Source organism: Leucopleurus acutus, assembly GCF_964270905.1.
Source record: "Leucopleurus acutus genome assembly, chromosome: 18".
In the NCBI taxonomy this organism is placed as follows: domain Eukaryota; kingdom Metazoa; phylum Chordata; class Mammalia; order Artiodactyla; family Delphinidae; genus Leucopleurus; species Leucopleurus acutus.
Window position 1 is genome coordinate 64,222,648 of NC_139160.1, and position 12,769 is coordinate 64,235,416.

The following is a 12,769-nucleotide window of genomic DNA, read 5'->3' on the forward strand; positions in this document are numbered from 1 at the left end:
ATTATTTGTATTAGTTTGCTAGGGCTGCTACAACAAAATGCCACAGACTGGGTGGCTTAAACAACAGAAACTTCTCACATTTCTGGAGGCTAAAAGTCCAAGATCAAGGTGTCAGCAGGGTTGGTCTCCTCTGAGGTCTCTCTCCTGGGCTTGCAGATGGACGGCCACCTTCTGTGTCTCCTCATAGGCCCTTTTCCTCTGTGTATGTGCATCCCCAGTGTCTCTTTCAGTGTCCGATTCTTCTCTTCTTACAAGGACACCAGTCATATGGGGTTAGGGCCCACCCTAATGTCTTAATTTTCGCTTAATCAACTCTTTAAAGGCTCAATGTCCAAATACAGTCACTTTCTGATGTACTGGGCACTGGGGTTTCAACACGTAAGTTTTGCAGGGACACAATTCAGCCCATAACACCATTCTTCACTCATCAGACATGCAAAAAAACGGACACTTCACATCCAGCACATGAAGTGAGTCGAGGCAAGATTAGCCATGAGGTGGTACACTTGCTGACCCTTACAGATGAGTGCTCAGGGGTTCATCATGCAACTCCTTCTACTTTTGTATATGCTTGTCATTTTCCATCATGAGAGAAAAGGAAGACTGAGGGTAAATCCACATCTGTACATAGGTCTTAGATGCTGGGTTATTTTTTCTATAAAAGTGAGTCACCCAACAATTAAGACTGGTGTTATCTGTGGTTAGAAATAAAATTAATATCTTTTTCTCTAATCAGCAATGAGTATACTTTTTAAATATTTTAATTAATGAAAAAGAATAAAGGAGTAACAAAAGGAAAGGTGGGAATAATATTAACAGCTGAACTCCATCCACAGCGTAGCTCACCTAATACATCACTTGGCCCATTCGTGAGCTGATCCTTCCTTCTCTTATTCCTGGCACATGTTCAGACTATTTCCTAGCCCCCCTGCAGTTAGGGGAGATGGTGTGGCACGGGAGACAGGAGAAGGGCTGTGTGCCACTCACACGCAGGATCCAGGCCTTAAAACCATGAGCACACCTCCTCCACGCTCTCCTCTTCCACCGTCAGAACCCGGATGAGGTAGCAACCCAGCTTCGACAAAGCAGAAGACAACAGGAGCCTGGCCTGGACCCATGCATTCGAATCACCTGGAGATCCTGGTCAAATACAAATTCTGATTCACTAAGTCTGTGGCAGGACCTGAGACTATGTTTCTCCCCAGCTCCAGGTGATGGCGATACTGCTGGTCTGCAGACCAGCGAGGCTCTAGGCAGACACCCACCAAAGAGGTTCTCATTTCTGATGACTCAGAGATGGCAGTCAAATGAGGAGCAGTAGAAGACACACCAAAAAAGACCCGACCAGGAATAGCCAGCTGGCCTTTCTCTCCTGACCCATGACAAAGTTTAACTCTGACCTATGATTAACTCCGGTCTCAAAGTGCAGCTGGCAAATGAATCCCGAGACAGCTGCAGACACATTACTTTAGTATGTGTAACGTGATACAAGTTGCCTGGGTTCTATTAAAAACAGTATCTGCCACCCTGAGTCAGAGGACAGCGCTGTCAACAGCACACGAACAGCGACAGCTGGCCTGGCAGAAGAGGACAAGAGGACAAGAAGGTCACACGTGGGCCTTGGGTTCACACACAGGGCCCACCAGAACTCCTGTTCTTACGCACAAGTCCATGTAGAAATTGTTTACTCCCTGAGACCACAGCTATCATTAACAGACTATTTGTCTATATAAAATCTCGGCAAATATTTGCATCACCTCAGCCCTCAACATACTAGCAGTCCGGTGTTTATAAAGGTTTTGTAAACTTTTGTACACTGTGTTTGTCCAAAATTTGCAAGAAGCAGATGAGAACTTGGCAGTAACCCCGTGATACTTTGAGACGCTCTGTTTTGCAGTGGAACCTTCTTGGGTTTAGGGAGAAGTTTACCTAACTTCGTGTTCTTTTGCTATGCACGTAACAGACATTGGCACACAGTGTGACACGGCTTTGCATGAAACCGGAAAAGGGGAATAGGATTCCCTCAGCCTGCAATCACCATGAAACCAAAGCCTGGGAAACAGGCTGAACATCTCTAGGAAGCCCCGATCCTCCCCCCTCACGCCCCAAGAACTCCCATCGCAAGCCTCTACCCACTAACTCTAAGAAAAGGCCATCTGAGGGGGAATTCATGAGAAATCTAAATTATTGGATGAACTCAAAAGAGGCGCAGGCTGCTTAATCTCAGGGACCTGAGACAACTTCCTTGGGAAAAACATTCTAGAGTTCAGGGCATCTAAGTTATAATGTTTATGTACTTAGGAAAAACATCTCACAGCCAGGGAAGAAAGCACCTTACAGCCTGGCACTGCTGAAATTGCCACAAATTTCACAGTCAAACATGAAATCTAAATCAATCCCCTCTACTTTCAGTGGCCCCACGAGGCCTCAGGCTGTCTTTACTGTTTTCATTTCCCCAAAGCATCTAATATATATAATGCAAAGTATGTTCTGGGCAAACCTAAATACTTGCTACTTAACACAAAAACACACATATGCCTAATTTGTGACCCCATTTATTTTCTGTCCCCCAAAAGGACAAGAAAAACAGATACTGTGCCACCCAAAAAAATCAGGAAGATGCATCTATTGCAATCATTTATCTCTAACTCAAAAACAATTTATTCAGAACAAGGTTCCTATTTATTTGGAATCTCCCCAAAACTTCCAAACTTTTTCTTCCCGAAGTCTCCACACAGCACAGTTCTAATGTTTAGACATTCTCTTTTTCTGATGATTCTTTCAGCATCGACAGTCTAGGGCTCCCTTCAACAGATGTGAATTTCAGGGTGCAATTCCATCTTGCCCAGCCTCACTGCAGCTCTGTCAACTTGGCTTAGGTGTGACGTCCTGAAGAGCGACCTCTGTTATTGCTTCCTTTTCTTCCTGGTTCCTCCCCTTGGGGTCATGACTCTTCAGGCCCACCGATCAGACTCAGTTGTGCCTTCAACTCCCCAGAGGATGTCATCGAAAATACAGAAAGTTAAAATTAAACTCACAATGTTCAACGAGGCGGCATTTGGCGCGTTTCCTTCTGTTCCACTGAGCGAGCTGAGGACCCTAAGACTTTGGTATAGCACCACTGACCCTCCTGTTCTCTCCAATGCCTCTTGCAGCTGGCTCCAGGATTTTCTTAACAATCTGCTTCAGCTCTTCATGTTTCTGCCCAAACTTTTTTCTCCTCAGGCCTGGCCATCAGATTCTTCTATATCATCACACAGCAAGGTGACTAATTTTTAAATATTTAAGGCCCCGCAGGAACACTCTGACAGAGACTTCCACCCCTGGTCTAGGCTGCCCTACAATTCACGATTGTCTCTTGGCAAATGGTATGAGGTTTGAAGAGGAAGGGCAGTTGATGACACAGCTATGATTTTACTCCAAGTAAACAGAATAACTAATAAAGTAGGTGAGCCTATTTTTTCATTTAATTTTTATGTCACCACCCTACATGATTAGAAGAAAAGGTAAAGGGTTAAAAAAAAAGCAATGATTTGAGTTCATATTTCTTTTTTTTTATTAAGTGCGTAGAGACCACACATCACTTTTTATTTATTTATTTATGGCTGTGTTGGGTCTTTGTTGCTGTGCGCGGGCTTTTCTCTAGTTGCAGTGAGCAGGGGCTACTCTTCATTGCAGTGCACAGGCTTCTCACTGAGGTGGCTTCTCTTGCTGCAGAGCACGGGCTCCAGGTGCCGTGGACTCAGTAGTTGTGGCTCGCAGGCTCAGCAGTTGTAACTTGCAGGCTCTAGAGCACAGGCTCAGTAGTTGTGGTGCACGGGCTTAGCTGCTCTGCGGCATGTGGGATCTTCCCAGACCAGGGCTTGCACCCGTGTCCCCTGCATTGGCAGGCGGATTCTTAACCACTGCACCACCAGAGAAGTCCTTGAGTTCATATTTCTGGTAACTATCCATGAGCTAATAACTGAGAGATTCCTTAAGCTCCACAAACAAAACACAGAAGGCCCAACAGCCCCGAGGCAGAAGGCGTGATGGAAAAATCCCCAGTGCCCACGCTGGCTTTGAACATAAAACCACTCTTCCGCACCAAGTCACTCCTTCTTTATGACTATTCTGTCCATCTTTCTTCTAGGCAACTGTTTAGAGCTCTGAGCTCTCAAAAATCCAGACCTGGAATGTGGGATTCTTTACATAACACTGAGAAGAGCTGTCCAACATGACAACCCAATTTAAAATGTAACAGGCTTTCTGCCTATTACTCAGAGTTAAGGGGGAAAAGCTAATTATAAATTATACACTTTCTATCTGGGTAATACTAAGTCACTAGGACAGACTTTAGGAAAATTCCAGCTAAACCAGTTCATTCTTTGAAGCATTAGGTCAATTATGAACATACCAACCCTCAGCTTGAATAGCTGCATATTCAGAAAGAACAAAAACATCTTCTGAAAAGCCTCTCTACAGGGTCTGTTAAAGGGCTTATTTGATAGGAAGTAAGTTGAGAGAGACGAAACTCCCTAGCGAATCCTAGGACAGGCTAAAACAGCTTCCTTAATAATATTGGTACCTTCTCCCATTTGCTTTAAAAAAAAAATGTTTCCTATAAGCTTGCAGAGGTGGGAAAAAAGCAACTGAAAACAACACAAGCAGGCTTTGTGAGCAAAGAGAATGCTTTGTAGGAGACACTTTAGGATGGCCTGTCACCTTGGCTCCGGCCTGTGCCATTTCCCCGCAGCCCTAAACCAGCCCCTGTGATCTGAATGCCCTTTTCAAGGGAATCTGATTCCCTCTCACAAGCCTCTCTACTCCCCGCCCCTCATGGAGGTCACCTGCACTTCATCCTTCATCAGAAGAATGGGGGACAGAGGTAAAAGAGACCACCGCACACACACCCCACAAAGGGTTAAGAACAGTGAAAGGGCCCCAGGACCCTGCTGTGTAACCCAAGAGCAGAGGAAGGACCGCTCCCTCTTTCTCCCTCCAAAGAGGCCAGAGACAAATGCGATCTTCCTCCCTTGATCCCCAGGGCAGCAGCCCCCAGACCACAGCACATGCGTAACCCCTTTATGAATACAAAAGGATGCAACACACAAACTCACTTTTTTCACCAGGAATCTCAACAACAGGACTATAGGAAAACCGGGATTATACCATTAATTCGAATTAATGCCTCGGCTTCCTATCCAGCTGGCTCTTTCTGCTGGAGCTAAGCGCGTTCGCTGGCTAGACTAGCACACACCTTCAACAGACCCCTTTAGGTACTGTCTCTCCAGTCCCATCATGTAACAGACACTTTTCTAGGTTCTAGACCTCAGATACAGTCTTTTTTATGGAACTCACATTCAGGAAGGGAAGAAGGACGATCATCAAATAAAAAAGATACGTCCAGAACAATAATAATGAACAGACAGAAAATAAAAAGAGGGAGACACGGCTGAGGGCGGAGGCAGCCGCTTTAGGTGGCGTGCTCACCGAGGAGGCCAGGTGTGGACCGAGACTCGAAGGACGAGCAGGGTCGTGTTCCAAGCAAAGAGAACAACGAGTCAGAAGCCAAAGGCCTAAAGCACTCTCAGAAAAATCCTGAAATACTAAGTACTTGCCTCTAATTCAGCAGAGATCATAAAAGAATGTCCTGTAGAAGGGAGGGTATCGGGGAACCTGGGAGAGGTAGCTGGGCTTCAGGCAGGTCCCAGAGGAAAGCAGCAAAAGCAAACGTGGCTAAAATCTTCTCCCATCCACCCCACAAGGTTAATACTGTTATATCGGTAAATAAAGAAATTGGCTTGGGGAATTCCCTGCCCGTCCAGTGGCTGGGACTCAGGGCTTTCACAGCAGAGGGTGTGGGTTCAATCCCTCGTGGTGGAACTAAGGTCCCACAAGCCAAGTGGCGTGGCCAAATTTAAAAAAGAAAAAAGAAAAGAAAAAAAGAGACTGGCTCGGATTGGAACTGGACCAAGATCGAGATGACACAGCTGGTAATAAGCCAGGACAGTCACCACAGAGTTCAAACTCCCTTACTAAGCCCCACCTCAGACACAGTGTCCTTCCATCAGGGCTGAGAATCCAGCTTCCTCAGCCTCTGCAGAGCCCAAGGGCACAGGGAGCCACCAGGCCCCTCGGAGCCCTTGGCCCACTCTTCCTCCCAACCCACTACAAAAGCACTACAATCAGCTTATCATCTAAGCTAGCTAAGACGGTGAAGGTCTGGGTCATCTGGGGGCCTGCCAGCCTCTCCACCTGACCCAGGACTTCCCTGGCGCCCGGCCGCTCAGGGGCCCCCCTTGCCTCGGCTTCCTATTCAGCTGGCTCTTTCTGCTGGAGCTAAGCGCGTTCGCTGGCTAGACTAGCACACACCTTCAAGAGACCCCTTTAGGTACTGTCTCTCCAGTCCCAAGACTGTCAACATTCCCCCAGGTCCCACAACCAGCTGGGACCAGGCAACCCAGACGCCCACCCACCTAGCCTGCCAGATGCCACCTCCAGGAGGACATACTCTCCCTGTAGCTTTCACAGCCATCATTCTCATGTACATATCACAGGTCAGGGGTTATCTTAGGAGGATACCCGCTCAAGTGGGGATAATAATAGTAATAGGTTTTCACTAATCATTACTCTTGGTAAAAGTCTAGCAAATACTAACAAGTTTATTAGCATTACTCTGTCCACAGTTCCTGCCCATACTCCACGGCAGGGGGGAGGGGCCCATTTTAAGGAAGATGACCTTAGCTCCATTACAGTGATATTATTTATCATCCAACCTAAGATACTCCTAGGAGTGAAACGGGGTGCTGTTAATAATTACAATGCGATAAGTGATGTAAACCAGGACCGTCCTAGGAAAACCAAGAGTTGAGCCACCCGATACAGGCGAAAAGAAAAATTTTTTTTAAAAACACACTTAGAGGCAGATTGGTTCAAGATGGCAGAGTAGAAGGATGTGTGCTCACTCCCTCTTGCAAGAGCACTGGAATCACAACTAACTGCTGGACAATCATCGACAGGAAGACACTGGAACTCACCAAAAAAGATACCCCACATCCAAAGACAAAGGAGAAGCTACAATGAGACGGTAGGAGGGGCGCAATCACAATAAAATCAAATCACAAACTAAGGAACCATTAGAACACAGAAGTCCACCCACTGGACTGTAGGTTCTGAGCCCTAGGTCAGGATTTCCAACCTGGGGCTCCGGCAACGGGAGGAGGAATTCCTAGAGAATCAGACTTTGAAGGCTAGCGGGATTTGACTGCAGGACTTCGACAGGTCTGGGGGAAAGAGACTCCACTCTTGGAGGGCACACACAAAGTCATGTGTGCATCAGGACAAAGGGGAAGGAGCAGTGACCCCACAGGAGACGGGACCTGACCTACTTGCTAGTGCTGGAGGGTCTCCTGCAGAGGCAGGGGCAGCTGTGGCTCATCATGTGGACAAGGACACTGGCAGCAGAAGTTCTGGGAAGTACTCCTAGCTGTGAGCCCTGCCGGAGTCCGCCATTAGCCCCACCAAAGGGCCTGTAGGCTCCAGTGCTGGGTCACCTCAGGCCAAACAACCAATAGGGAGGGAACCCAGCCCTACCCATCAGCAGACAAGCATATTAAAGTTTTCCTGAGCTCTGCCCACCAGATCAGCACCCAGCTCTACCCACCACCTGTCCCTCCCATGAGGAAGCTTGCACAAGACTCTTAGATGGCCTCATCCACCAGGGCAGACAGCAGAAGCTAGAAGAACTACAACCCTGCAGCCTGTGCAATGAAAACCACATTCACAGAAATATAGACAAAATGGAAAGGCGGAGGACTGTGTTCCAGATGAAGGAACAAGATAAAACTCCAGAAAAACAACTAAATGAAGTGGAGATAGGCAACCTTCCAGAGAAAGAATTCAGAATAATGATAGTGAAGATGATCCAGGACCTCAGAAAAAGAATGGAGGCAAAGATCGAGAAGACGCAAGAAATGTTTAACAAAGACCTAGAAGACTTAAAGAACAAACAAACAGAGACGAACAATACAATAACTGAAATGAAAAATATACTAGAAGGAATCAGTAGCAGGATAACTGAGGCAGGAGAACGGATAAGTGACCTGGAAGACAGAAATGGTGTAATTCACTGCCACAGAACAGAATAAAGAAAAAAGAATGAAAAGAAATGAATGCAGCCTAAGAGACCTCTGGGACAACATTAAACGCAACAACATTCACATTATAGAGGTCCCAGAAGGAGAAAACAGAAAGGATCCAAGAAAATATTTGAAGATATTATAGTGGAAAACTTCCCTAACATGGGAAAGGAAATAGCCACCCAAGTCCAGGAAGCACAGACACTCCCAGGCAGGATAAACCCAAGGAGAAACACGCTGAGACACACAGTAATCAAATTGACAAAAATTAAAGACAAAGAAAAACTATTAAAAGCAACAAGGGAAAAATGACAAATAACATACAAGGAAACTCCCTTAAGGTTAACAGCTGATTTCTCAGCAGAAACTCTACAAGCCAGAAGGGAGTGGCATGATATAGCTGAAGTGATGAAAGGGAAGAACCTACAACCAAGATTACTCTAGCTGACAAGGATCTCATTCAGATTCAACAGAGAAAGCAAGAGCTTTACAGACAAGCAAAAGCTAACAGAATTCAGTACCACCAAACCAGCTCTACACAACATATGCTAAAGGAACTTCTCTAAGTGGGAAACACAAGAGAAGAAAAGGACTTGCAAAAACAACCCCAAAACAATTAAGAAAATGGTAATATGAACAAAAATATCAATAATTACCTCACATGTGAATGGATTAAATGCTCCAACCAAAAGGCACAGGCTCACTGAATGGATACAAAAACAAGACCCATATATATGCTCTCTACAGGAGACCCACTTCAGATCTAGGGACACATACAGACTGAAAGTGAAGGGATGGAAAAAGATATTCCATGCAAATGGAAATCAAAAGAAAGCTGATATAGCAATACTCATTTCAGATAAAATAGACTCTAAACTAAAGAATGTTACAAGAAACAAGGAAGGACACTACATAATGATCAAGGAATCAATTCTAGAAGAAGATATAACAATTATAAATATATATGCACCCAACATACGAGCACCTCAATACATAAGGCAACTGCTAACAGCTATAAAAGAGGAAATCGACAGTAACACAATAATACTGGGGGACTTTAACACTTCACTTACACCAATGGACAGATCATCCAAAATGAAAATAAATAAGGAAACAGAAGCTTTAAATGACACAATAGACCAGATAGATTTAATTGATATTTATAGAACATTCCATCCAAACACAGCAGGTTACACTTTCATCTCAAGTGCACATGGAACATTCTCCAGGATAGATCACATCTTGGGTCACAAATCAAGCCTCAGTAAATTTAAGAAAACTGAAATCATATCAAGCATCTTTTCCGACCACAACGCCTCGAGATTAGAAAAAAATTACAAGGAAAAAAAGTAAAAAACACATGGAGGCTAAACAATACGTCACTAAATAACCAAGCGATCACTGAAGAAATCAAAGAGAAAATCAAAAAATACCTAGAAACAAATGACAATGAAAACACAACGATCCAAAACCTATGGTGTGCGGCAAAAGCAGTTCTAAGAGGGAAGTTTATATCGATACAAGCCTACCTCAAGAAACAAGAAAAATCTCAAATAAACAATCTAACCTTACACCTAAAGGAACTAAAGAAAGAAGAACTAACAAAACCCAAAGTTAGCAGAAGGAAAGAATCATAAAGATCAGAGCAGAAATAAATGAAAAAGAAATGAAGGAAATGATTGTAAAGATCAATAAAACTAAAAGCTGACTCTTTGAGAAGAGTCAAATTGATAAACCTTTCGCCAGACTCAAAGAAAAAGGAGAGGACTCAAATCAATAAAATTAGAAATGAAAAAGGAGAAGTTACAATAGACACCTCAGAAATACAAAGCATCCTAAGAGACTACCACAAGCAACTCTATGCCAATAAAATGGACAACCTGGAAGAAATGGGCAAATTCTTAGAAAGGTATAACCTTCCAAGACTGAACCAGAAAGATAGAAAATATGAACAGACCAATCAAAAGTAATGAAATTGAAACTGTGATTAAACATCTTCCAACAAACAAAAGTCCAGGACCAGATGGCTTCACAAGTGAATTCTATCAAACATTTAGAGAAGAGTTAACACCCATCCTCCTCCAACTCTTCCAAAAAACTGCAGAGGAAGGAACACTCCCAAACTCATTCCATGAGGCCACCATCACCCTGATACCAAAACCAGACAAAGATACTATTAAAAAGAAAATTAGAGGCCAATATCACTGATGAACATAGATGCAAAAATCGTAAACCAAATACTAGCAAACAGAATCCAACAACACATTAAAAGAATCATACACCATGATCAAGTGAGATTTATCCCAGGGATGCAAGGATTCTTCAATACACACAAATCAATCAGTGTGATACACCATATTAAAATGAAGAAGAAAAACCATATGATCATCTCAATAGATTCAGAAAAAGCTTTCGACAAACTTCAACACGCATTTATGATAAAAACTCTCCAGAAAGTGGGCATAGAGGGAACCTACTTCAACATAATAAAGGCCATATATGACAAACACACAACCAACATCATTCTCAATGGTGGAAAGCTGAAAGCATTTCCTCTAAGATCAGAAAGAAGACAAGGATGTCCATTCTCACCACTATTATTCAACACAGTTCTGAAAGTCCTAGCCACGACAATCAAAGGAAAAGAAGTAAAAGGAATACAACTTGGAAAAGAAGTAAAACTGTCACTGTTTGCAGATGACATGGTACTATACATAGAGAATCCTAAAGATGCCACCAGAAAACTACCAGAGTTAATCAATGAATTTGGTAAAGTTGCAGGATACAAAATTAATGCACAGAAATCTCTTGCATTCCTATACACTAATGATGAAAAATCTGAAAGAGAAATTAAGGAAACACTCCCATTTACCACTGCAACAAAAAGAATAAAATAGCTAGGAATACACCTACCTAAAGAGACAAAAGACCTGTATGCAGAAAACTATAAGACACTGATGAAAGAAATTAAAGATGATACCACCAGATGGAGAGATATACCATGCTCTTGGATTGGAAGAATCAACATTGTGAAAATGACTATACTACCGAAAGCAATCTACAGATTCAATGCAATCCCTATCAAATTACCAATGGCATTTTTTACAGAACTAGAACAAATAATCTTAAAATTTCTATGGAGACACAAAAGACCCTGAGAATAGCCAAAGCAGTCTTGAGGGAAAAAAACGGAGCTGGAGGAATCAGACTCCCTGACTTCAGTCTATACTACCAAGATACAGTAATCAAGACAATATGGTACTAGCAGAAAAACAGAAACATAGATCAATGGAACAAGATAGAAAGCTCAGAGATAAACCCACGCACCTATGGTCAACTAATCTATGACAAAGGAGGCAAGAATATACAATGGAGAAAACACAGTCTCTTCAATAAGTGGTGCTGGGAAAACTGGACAGCTACATGCAAAAGAATGAAATTCGAACACTCCCTAACACCATACACAAAAATAAACTCAAAATGGATTAAAGACCTAAATGTAAGACTGGACACTTTAAAAAGTCTTAGAGGGAAACATAGGAAGAACGTCCTTTGACATAAATCACAGCAAGATCTTTTTTGACCCACCTCGCAGAGTAATGGAAATAAAACAAAAATAAACAAACAGGACCTAATGAAACTTAAAGACTTTTGCACAGCAAAGGAAAGCCTAAACAAGATGAAAAGACAACCCTCAGAATGGGAGAAAATATTTGCAAACTAATCAACGGACAAAGGATTAATCTCCAAAATATATAAACAGCTCAGGCAGCTCAATATTAAAAAAACAAACTACCCAATCCAAAAATGGGCAGAAGACCTAAATAGACATTTCTCCAAAGAAGCCATACAGATGGCCAAGAGGCACATGAAAAGCTGCTCAACATCTCTAATTATTAGAGAAATGCAAACTAAAACTAGAATGAGGTATCACCTCACACCAGTCAGAATGGCCATCATCAGGAAACCTACAAACAGCAAATGCTGGAGAGGGTGTGGAGAAAAGGGAACCCTCCTGCACTGTTTTTGGGAATGTAAACTGATACAGCCACTATGGAGAACAGTACGGAGGTTCCTTAAAAAACTAAAAATAGAATTACCATATGACCCAGCAATCCCACTACTGGGCATATACCCAGAGAAAACCACAATTCAAAAAGACACATGCACCCCAATGTTCAGTGAAGCACTGTTTACAATAGCCAGGTCATGCAAGCAGCCTAAATGCCCACCGACAGACGAACGGATAAAGAATTTGTGGTATATATATATACAATGGAATAGTACTCTGTCATAAAAAATGAACGAAATTGGGTCACTTGTAGAGACGTGGATGGATCTAGAGTCTGTCACACAGAGTGAACTAAGTCAGAAAGAGAAAAACAAATATTGCATATTAACGTATATATGTGGCATCTAGAAAAATGGTACAGATGAACTGGTTTGCAAGGCAGAACTAGAGACACAGATGTAGAGAACAAACGTATGGACACCAAGAAGGGAAAGTGGGGTGGGGCAGCGGGGGTGGTAGGATGAATTGGGAGGTTGGGATTGACATATATACACTATTATGTATAAATTAGGTAACTAATAAGAATCTGCTGTATAAAATAAATAAATAAAATTCAAAAAAAATACTTAGAACAGGG

At 42.9% G+C, this 12,769-nt stretch overlaps 1 protein-coding gene across 2 annotated transcripts in view; it reads right to left on the bottom strand.

Annotated features, from left to right (window-relative positions):
• Positions 1-12,769, bottom strand: part of ABCC4 (ATP binding cassette subfamily C member 4 (PEL blood group)) — a 207,886-nt gene that overhangs the window by 178,884 nt on the left and 16,233 nt on the right. Inside the window, exon 1 of one of the 2 annotated variants that reach the window (XM_082859517.1) lies at positions 521-646. The exons of the other annotated variant lie outside the window; for it this stretch is intronic. The gene's annotated coding sequence lies outside the window, so the exon portion shown is untranslated. Of the gene's footprint in view, positions 1-520; positions 647-12,769 lie in introns of those variants that run through there. 2 annotated transcript variants of the gene reach the window in all.